The sequence below is a fragment of the Erythranthe guttata genome, chromosome 7 (assembly GCF_056151865.1).
Source record: "Erythranthe guttata isolate IM_541 chromosome 7, IM_541, whole genome shotgun sequence".
Lineage (NCBI taxonomy): Eukaryota > Viridiplantae > Streptophyta > Magnoliopsida > Lamiales > Phrymaceae > Erythranthe > Erythranthe guttata.
Window position 1 is genome coordinate 8,392,368 of NC_142539.1, and position 9,390 is coordinate 8,401,757.

The following is a 9,390-nucleotide window of genomic DNA, read 5'->3' on the forward strand; positions in this document are numbered from 1 at the left end:
AGAATAATAAAAAATCATAGATTTTGGGTGAAATTTTTAAGCTGTGGACAATAAAATCAGGGAAGAAACATGAAAAAAAAATTATGTGTAAATTGAGTACAAGAGAGAAAGAAAGAGACACACCTTACACAACCACTTGGTATCGTCCGAAATTGTCCAACATCTATGCAATGGTCGGTCAACTTTGAAAAGAGACGGATTCTCTAACATGGCTTGATGGCAGTAGCCACATTGTCGGATTTTGTAGTATATGAGGATATATGCGACAATGGTCATAGTACGGGGGTGCAGTTTGTTTTTAGCCCCATAGATATGAATATAATTTCTGATACATAATTTCTGTAAATGAATCCATCTAATCAATTTTTGAATATGTAATGTTAGGGACAACCTCAAAGATTCAGTTCTTGATGGGGGAATTCCCTTCACCCAGGCTTATGGAATGAATGTGTTCGAGTACGGTGGCATAGATCCAAGGTTTTCGACCAAGCAATGTCTAGTTATTCGATCATAGTCATGACGAAAAGACTCGAAATATATGATGGTTTTGAGGGCATCAAATCCGTTGTAGATGTTGGTGGTGGAACCGGAGCAATACTTAACATGATTATTTCTAAGTATCCTTCAATTAAGGCCATCAATTTCGACTTACCACATGTTATTCAACATGCCCCGTCTTATCCAGGTAATTATTTGTCTTCAATCTCTGATGTAATCGAAATAATATAGTATATACATCTTTTACGAGTGAACTGTAAAAAGAAATTACCGAGTTCGTATATCGTTGACTTCTTGATCTAATGGGAATTTATGGTGAAAAAAATGAGGAAGAAGCCCGAATGCCAAAGAAAACGAAAACAAAATCCAACTTCTATTTTAGTCTCGTATTGGATCTGATTGATGAATTGTAGTGCATATTATAAGCTGTTTAAGGAAAAAAAATTACTGTGTTGACTTCTATTTCCCTGCCAGTCAACCGTTGTTGACTTTTTCTTTTTTTTTTGAACTTTTTTTTCTCTCTAAATTACTGTGTTAACAACAAAATTATTGTCTGAGATAGTGATATTGAATACCAAAACACTAATATTACTAATATTACTGTAAAAAAAAAAGACAGTAATTTAGCAGCCAAGACAGTAATATTAATTAAAATATTTTTTTAAGAACAAAAAAGTAAAAAAAAAAATAATAATAATAAACGCCGGAGACCGGCAGTGACCTGCTGGAAAAAAAATTCAGAAAAATAAAAAGTTTTCAAAAAAAAAAGGTCAACGCCGGAGACCGGTGGTTAACAGCGGCTGACCCGCGGTCTCTGGCGGTGGCGGGTCAAAATCGGAATAAGGGTCAAAATTAGTTAATTGGTGAAATAGGGATGTAAATAGTTGAATTAGGGTTTCAAGGAATTGGGGGTAATTTTTGTATATATAAAAGGGTTTTCATTATTTGCAAATAAGTTTAAATGAACTGGATTTATATAAGTTTAAATGAACTCAATTTATTTGAAAGACAAAAAAATTGGATGTCATTATTTTAATTAAGTGCCCTTGTCATGAGCTTATATTCAATTCCCTAACTAACAACTTAAATCACTTTCGCAAGTATATGACCTTGTATGATTAACTGATTAAGTATATGACTTTGTATGATTAAATATTTATTCAGCTTGACTTTTTCAAGAAAGATCTATCATTCCTAACAAGCAAATTATGGCACTTTACAAATAAGCTCGTCCATCAATGTGTACTTATTCATAAAAAGTTCAGACAATAAATTTTTTTTACAAAAAAATCATACATGGTCCAAAGATTTATAAAAGTAAACTAGCCCCTCACATTTTAATATGCTCCAATTTCATCATTTAATTTAATCTAAACTCAATTTGACCCCAAATTTCACAAATTCAATTTTGACCCAAAACACAATTTTATGGACAATTTCGTCTGTCACCGCTGTTGACTTTTTTTTTTCTTCCTGATTTTTCCGCCGGTCTCCGGCCTTGACTTTTTCGATATTTTTTTCCTTCCTAATTTTTCCTCCACCTGTTTCCGGAATTGACTTTTTCGAGTCTTTTTTTTTCATTAACATCTTTTTGCCCCCTGTTTAAACAACAATATTGTTGTGGTTGACAATAATATTAACAATATTAATGTGGTTGACAGTAATATTACTGTAACAACAGTAATATTACCGTGAACCACAATAATATTATTGTGTTTATATTAAGTAATATTACAATAATAGACAGTAATATTATTATGTTACTCCGTCAATAATTCAAACAAAACAAAAAACCCAAAAAATAATAATATCAATGTGGTTGACAGTAATATTATTGTGTTTACAGTTATTTTACTGTCAACGACAGTAATATAATTACGTCGACTTACCAACAAATCAAACAAACTAAAAAAAAATTACCAAAAAAATAATAATTTTGTCGTTGACTCTAATTGTACTGTCAATGGCAATGTATTGTCAACGGCGGTACAATTACGTTAAAGTACGGTCAGTGACAGTATAATTACGTTAATTTACTGTTAGTGACAGGATAATTAGTGTTAATGACAGCACAATTACGGTCAACTTTTACCGGCAGACGTAAAAAAAAAAAAACAATAAAAAAGTCAACGCCAGCGGAAAAAACAGACCAGAAAAAAAAATCGAAAAGTCAACGCCGAAACCGACGGCAAAAAAATAGTTCCTGGACAAAAAAAATGTTTTATAAAAAAAAAAAATCAAAATTGGATTTTTGTGGTCAAAATTGATTAAAGGTTGCGGCTATATGCGCAATACTAATTTGACTTTTGCAAGACCAAATTAAAGAAAGATTCCAAAACATTCTATTTTATTAAGATGAAATGACAAATATACCCATGAATTAAATTGACTTTTGTTTGCTCATGCAAGACCAAATAACAAATAATGCAAAAAATAAAATGTAAAATTAAAAAAAAAAAAAAAAAAAAAAGAGAGAGAGAGAGAGAAAACTCAGCCCCCCTTGTGAAACCCTTCCCGTCGACACAGCAGGGCCGCCCAAGCTCCGCCGCAGCCAGAGTAGTCAATTGCTAATTTCTCATTTTGTTCAACTTCAAAAAAAAAGAGGAAAATAATTTTTGAAACTGGTAAAAATCGACACCAAATTGTCGAAAAACTATGCTACAAATCGACACTTAAGCGTCGAAAAAAAAGACTCAAATTCAACCTCAAAAGTATATCGAATTTGATAGGTAAAAATCGACATTGAGATGTCGAATTCATAGCAAAAATTCGATATTGTAAAATGTCGAATTTTATACTCCAAAATCGACATCTCAATGTCGATTTTACCTATAAAATTCGACCTGTACATGTCGACCGCGTCTGCGCGGGATTTTTTTTGGAAAAATGATATTCTAGCTAAAAAACACATAAATGTATACCTTCTTGGGTTCTTCCACCGTAGAATCTTCGGGCAGGTTATAAGTTAGAGAACGTAGACTGAAAATAGTCATGTTAGGCTGAAGATACTCTATTATCATCCAACTTATCCGTCCTGAAAACCACACTCACACCCGAAACTGTAATTTCTTCCACTTTTCCATCTATCCCTATCTACCCTTGTGGCCAACCGCCTTATTTCTGCCAACCAGTCTAGACCGTCTAGTTTTAGTATAAACTTTCTTAAGTTGTTTATTTTAGGTCTAAATATCTAACTGTACTGCTCGATCAACTATTTACAAATTCAAAATATCAAGTGGACTGTTAGCTATACAAAATATTTTCCCTAAAAAGAATCTCATGTGATTATGAGCTTACAAGATTTCTCAAGTAGAGTTAGACAAGCATCTTCAAAATAGGTTTTAATACTTGGACGCTAACTTACATTGATTACGATGTTGACTTCATTTTTTACTTTGTCTTTCTAATTTATTTTCTGCAAATTTTAGAAATATTCGGTAATGAACTGATATATGATTTCACAGGAGTGGAGCATGTCGGTGGAGACATGTTTGTTAGTGTGCCTAAAGGAGATGCCATTTTCATGAAGGTAAGTTTCTTCTCCAAAAAAACATTATTACATATGCAAGTACCGGTCAAATCCATAATAACAAATCACTTGAACGTGTTTGGACTGAGGGATTTGGAGATGAATTTCAATCCACGCACCTTCTTTTTAGTTGTTTTTTGAGCAATTGTGGTGGATTTCAAATAACTCCAAATTGGGGTCATTTCAAATCCCTTCTCCAAATCAAATCCCCCTCCTAATCAAATCCCCCTCAAAACACCATTATATATATTTTATTTTTGCATACATATGGCTTCGCATATATATATATATAATGACTTAATTCCATCTTGCAATCTTGAATTGACAATTGTATCATTTTGGCACTTTGCACTTTCGAAAATAATTAATGGTACTTTGCACCCTCAAAACATGTTTAATCGTTCAAAGTGCACCCTAGTCTATTTTCTGGCCCTAATTTTTCGCCGACGAATTATATTATGATCGTCAACATGGTCATTTTTTTCCAATTCAATTATTGTTTTTCCTCGGTGCGCGAAATCCAAATGTTTTTTTTGAGTAAACTGACTTTGGTGACAATCAGAAAATAGGTGAACGATGGAAATTCTGGCCGAAAAATAAAGTAGGGTGCAATTTGAACGATTAAACATTTTTTGAGGAATGTAAGTGCCAGAAATTATTTAAGCGGTGCAAAGTGACAAAATGATACATTTTGAGGGTACAAAGTGAAATTAAACCATAAATAATGCATGTTGGTAATTTACATTGTAAGTTTCCTATTTTTATCGCTCAATACATAATACCAAGCAATAAGTCATAAAGGATTTTTTTTTTTTTTGCGAGTTTCTTTGAGTTCATGGAATTTGTTTTTCTTTATTCGATTAATATATGTACGACGATCATATATAACGAACAAAGTAATGTCGTTACTGTATCTAACGACTTCGTAACTTTAATTTGTTGCTCTATTGGACGACGCAGTGGATCGTTCATGATTGGAGTGATGAACAATGCCTTATATTGTCGAAGAATTGCTATAGTTCACTTCAAGAAAATGGGAAAGTGATATTGGCTGAGCTTATTATGCCAGAAGAGCCAGATAAGAGTGCGGCCATAAAGATTGTTCTCCACTATGATGTGCTTATGTTGACCCACAATCCAGGAGGTAGAGAAAGGACAAAAAAAGAATTTCACACCTTGGCAAAAGGGGCTGGATTTCGAGAATTTAGAAAAGTTTGTAGCCCTCGCAATATTTGGATTATGGAACTTGTTAAGTAAATCCAAACACTTGTATGATGACTTTTTTCATTTGTATCAATTGTTATACTTGTGCACTTTCTTTTTGACAATTCTACCCTTCAGTTGATTATATATGTATGTTTTTGTGTGTTAAATAAATACCTTGTATTTGCCTATTCAATTGGAAATGGCTTTTATACTTTTATATCATTTTATTAAAGTTAAAAATGGCTTCCAATTATTTCATGTTCCAAAACATTCGGAATTCAAAAATTCATTACCATTTTAGGATTCCTCGAAATTGGTGGAATTTCAAGAATTGCATTAATTTCTAATTTATTGTTCATAATTTGGATATAATGGCGATTTTTAGATTTTTTGCTATTGATTTTTCCAGCAAAGGCAAGAAAATCCAAAAAAAGGTTTAATAAAATGCAATAAAATCACATGTAGCAACAACAAAATGCAACAAAAAGTTTCTGAGTTATTTGATACTTTGATACCCACTATTTTTTCTATGAATTTAGTTTACTTGGGCCTTGACTATTATATTTCTCATATGAATATTTCATGAATTATATTATGAAATTACAAAATATATCACAAAATAATATGAAATAATATTTCAGTTATATCATTATAACGAATTAATATTGAAGAATATCGTCTTCCTTTTTTTTTTTGAATCGTTATTAATTCTTAAAAATGATCTCTTAAGACAATAAGTATGAATTTGCATGTTTAATCATATAATCACGTAATATGCACGAGATTCGTACGCGATTTGCACGTGATTTGCACACGGATTTATTGTGGTAAAATTAGAATTATCCTATTTTCATCAAATCTTATGGTCTAGTTAACATCTTATTTTGATAAGACAAAGAATATCATCTACTAAAAATATGTTCTCAAACTTGTATATGTATAGATTAAAATATTGTATTTATAAAATAAAATATAATATATATAAGTAGTGAGTGTATACTAATGCAATTTTTATGTTTTTGATGAATTAGATAAATAATTTTAAGTCAAATATATTCATAAAATAAAATATGATGTAAGCATAAATTCTTCAATTCATAATATAAATATCCTAATAACAATATTAAAATCTTCAATATTATTTCTTAAGATATTACTATGAAACACAATTTTCTTTTGACCATGATGTTCACTAATGCACAAGGTCATGCAAAGAAAGTGATATATATAAAATGTGGGAGAATTTGAGACCTATTAGGAGATTATGAAAAGAAACAGAGTAAAAACAAAGAGAATAGAAAAAACAATCCAAGGACTATTCAGATAGTCTCTCCTTAAATTAGACATCCATCGGTTACTCAAAAACTTCAGTGTAAACGATAAACATTCTAGAACCGGGACATATAAGCAAGAATTTTATAACCCAACAATTATCAATAAACTATTGACGAGAAAGAGTTGCAACATCCCTAGAAGAATCAATAATGCAATCCAAGAACTTCACATAATCCGTTAGATAACTAGTTTCATTTCATCAAGTACTGCTCATATGATTGGATCAAACAGTACATTACCTTCTCTAAGTTCAGTTGCATGACTTATTGTCCACCACTTCTTATATGTGCCTGATTTCATTTTTTTTGGGGATTATTTATTGAGATTTTGTATGATTACAACGAGTAAATCTGATCAACCAAGTATTATCAATAACAAGAGGTTCGTTGAAAATATTTAATATGGCCCATGTTTGGGAAAAAAAAACAATTTAAGTATGTATTGGTTCACACTATTTTTAAACAAAATTAAGAGAAATGACATCTACTATTATATTCCAATATATTGAATACTTTAAATGTGCACACTACTTTTGATGTCACATTATGCTTCTAAATATCTCAATAGATAACATCAATGAATTAATATGAAACAATATCATCTTCCTTTTTTTTTCTTTGTGAATCACTATTCATTCTTGAAAATGCTCGCTTAAGAAAATATATATGAATTTGCCCGTATCATCACACATATTGACCCAATAAGCACGAGATTCGCACGCGATCTGCACAAGAACTTTATTGTTGTAAAGTTATTGAATTATCCTATTTCCAGCAGCTCTTATTTTCTCTTTAACATCTTATTTGTTAAAACAAAGAACATCATGTAGTCAAAATATGTTGTCAGACTTGTATATATATAGATATTCATAAAATAAAATATAATGTTAATAGACAGTGAGTGTATGTTAACACAAGTTTTTGTTTTTTGATGAATTAAATAAATATATTATAGTCAAAATGCAGTCATAAAATAAAATATGATGTAAACATAAATTGTTCAATTCAAAATCTAAATATTCAAACAAAATAATAGATTAAACAAATTAAGTATGTATTAACAGCTTAAGTATGTATTAGTTCACAGTTTGAATAAATTAAGAGAAATGACATCTAATATTATATTCCAACATAGTGAATACTTTAAATGTGCACAATACTTTTGATGTCACCTTATGCTTCTAAATATCTCTATACATAGACATCAATGGATTAATATGAAACAATATCATCTTTATTTTTTTGTGAATCACTATTCATTCTCGAAAATGTTCGCTTAAGAAAATACATACGAATTTGCACGTACAATCACACATATTCACCTGATAAGCACGAGATTCGCACGCGATTTGCACACGAATTTTACTGTGGTAAAGTTAATGAATTATCCTATTTTCATCAGCTCTTATTTTCAATTTAACATCTTATTTGTTAAAACAAAGAACATGATGTAGTCAAAATATATTGTCAAACTTGTATATGTATAGATCAAAATATTGCATTCATAAAATAAAATATAATGTTAATAGGCAGTGAGTGTATGCTAACACAAGTTTTTGTTTTTTGATGAATTAAATAAATATATATTAGTAAAAACGCATTCATGAAATAATATATGATGTAAATAGAAATTGTTCAATTCAAAATCTAAATATTCAAACAAAATAATAAATGAAACAAATTAAGTATGCATTAACAACTTAAGTATGTATTACTTCATACTATGTTTAAACAAATTAAGAGAAATGACATCTAATATTATATTCCAACATATTGAATACTTTAAATATGCACAGTACTTTTGATGTCACATTAAGCTTCTAAATATTTCTATACATATATCAATGAATTAATATGAAACAATATCATCTTCTTCTTTTTGTGAATCACTATTCATTCTTGAAAATGCTCGCTTAAGAAAATACATATGAATTTGCACGTATACACACATATTCACCTTATAATCACGAGATTCGAACGCGATTTGCACACGAATTTTGTTATGGTAAAGTTATTGAATTATCCTATTTTCATCAGCTCTTATTTTCTCCTTAATATCTTATTTGTTAAAACAAAGAACATCATGTACTGAAAATATGTTGTAAAACTTGTATATGTATAGATCAAAATATTGCATTCATAAAATAAAAGGGATAATTACAGTTTTGGTCCCCCAAGTTTGCACGTTTTTCTTTGGTCCCCCATTTACCACCGTCAACAAAATACACACTAATGTTGTCACATTTTAACACATTTAATCCCTCCGTCTGTTTGACCGTTAAGAAGTAACGGTCAACGGTTGAATTTGGGTTTTTTCTTTGAGAAAATTGCAATAAGACCCCGACATTCTTTGTAAATATTCTAAACACCCCTAAAATATTTTTCAACCATAATTTAACTCCAATTTCATTATTTAATCAATTTTGACAAATGACCCCTATTTTTACCACCATTAGTGCTGACCGTTGACCGCCGTTGATTTTTTGTTTTAACTTTTTGTTTCGGCATTGACTTTTTTTTAATACTAATTTTGACGTCGTTCACCGACATTGTATTATCGGTTAACAATGTTGACTTTTTTTATTTTTCTTGATTTTTTGGAACTTTTTCCCGTGACTTTTTTTTTTCCCGATCAACACAATATTATTATTGTATAACACAATAATAATATTATATTAATATCTAGTATTGTAATATTCAAATTACAAACTTTTAACAAAGTTTTTATCTAAAATTTTGGGGCCTAAATACAATTTAAAAAAAAAATATGAAATCCGTAATATCTTCCCTCATTTTTTTCGTGGAACCGCCAATATAATGCAT

At 30.1% G+C, this 9,390-nt stretch overlaps 1 pseudogene across 1 annotated transcript; it reads left to right on the forward strand.

Moving 5' to 3' along the window:
• Positions 1-216: 216 nt before the first annotated feature.
• Positions 217-5,332, forward strand: LOC105972662 (caffeic acid 3-O-methyltransferase-like; annotated as a pseudogene). The gene is made up of 4 exons (XR_016031972.1): positions 217-290; positions 385-685; positions 3,963-4,027; positions 4,988-5,332. The product of XR_016031972.1 is annotated as a caffeic acid 3-O-methyltransferase-like (transcript).
• Positions 5,333-9,390: the final 4,058 nt, after the last annotated feature.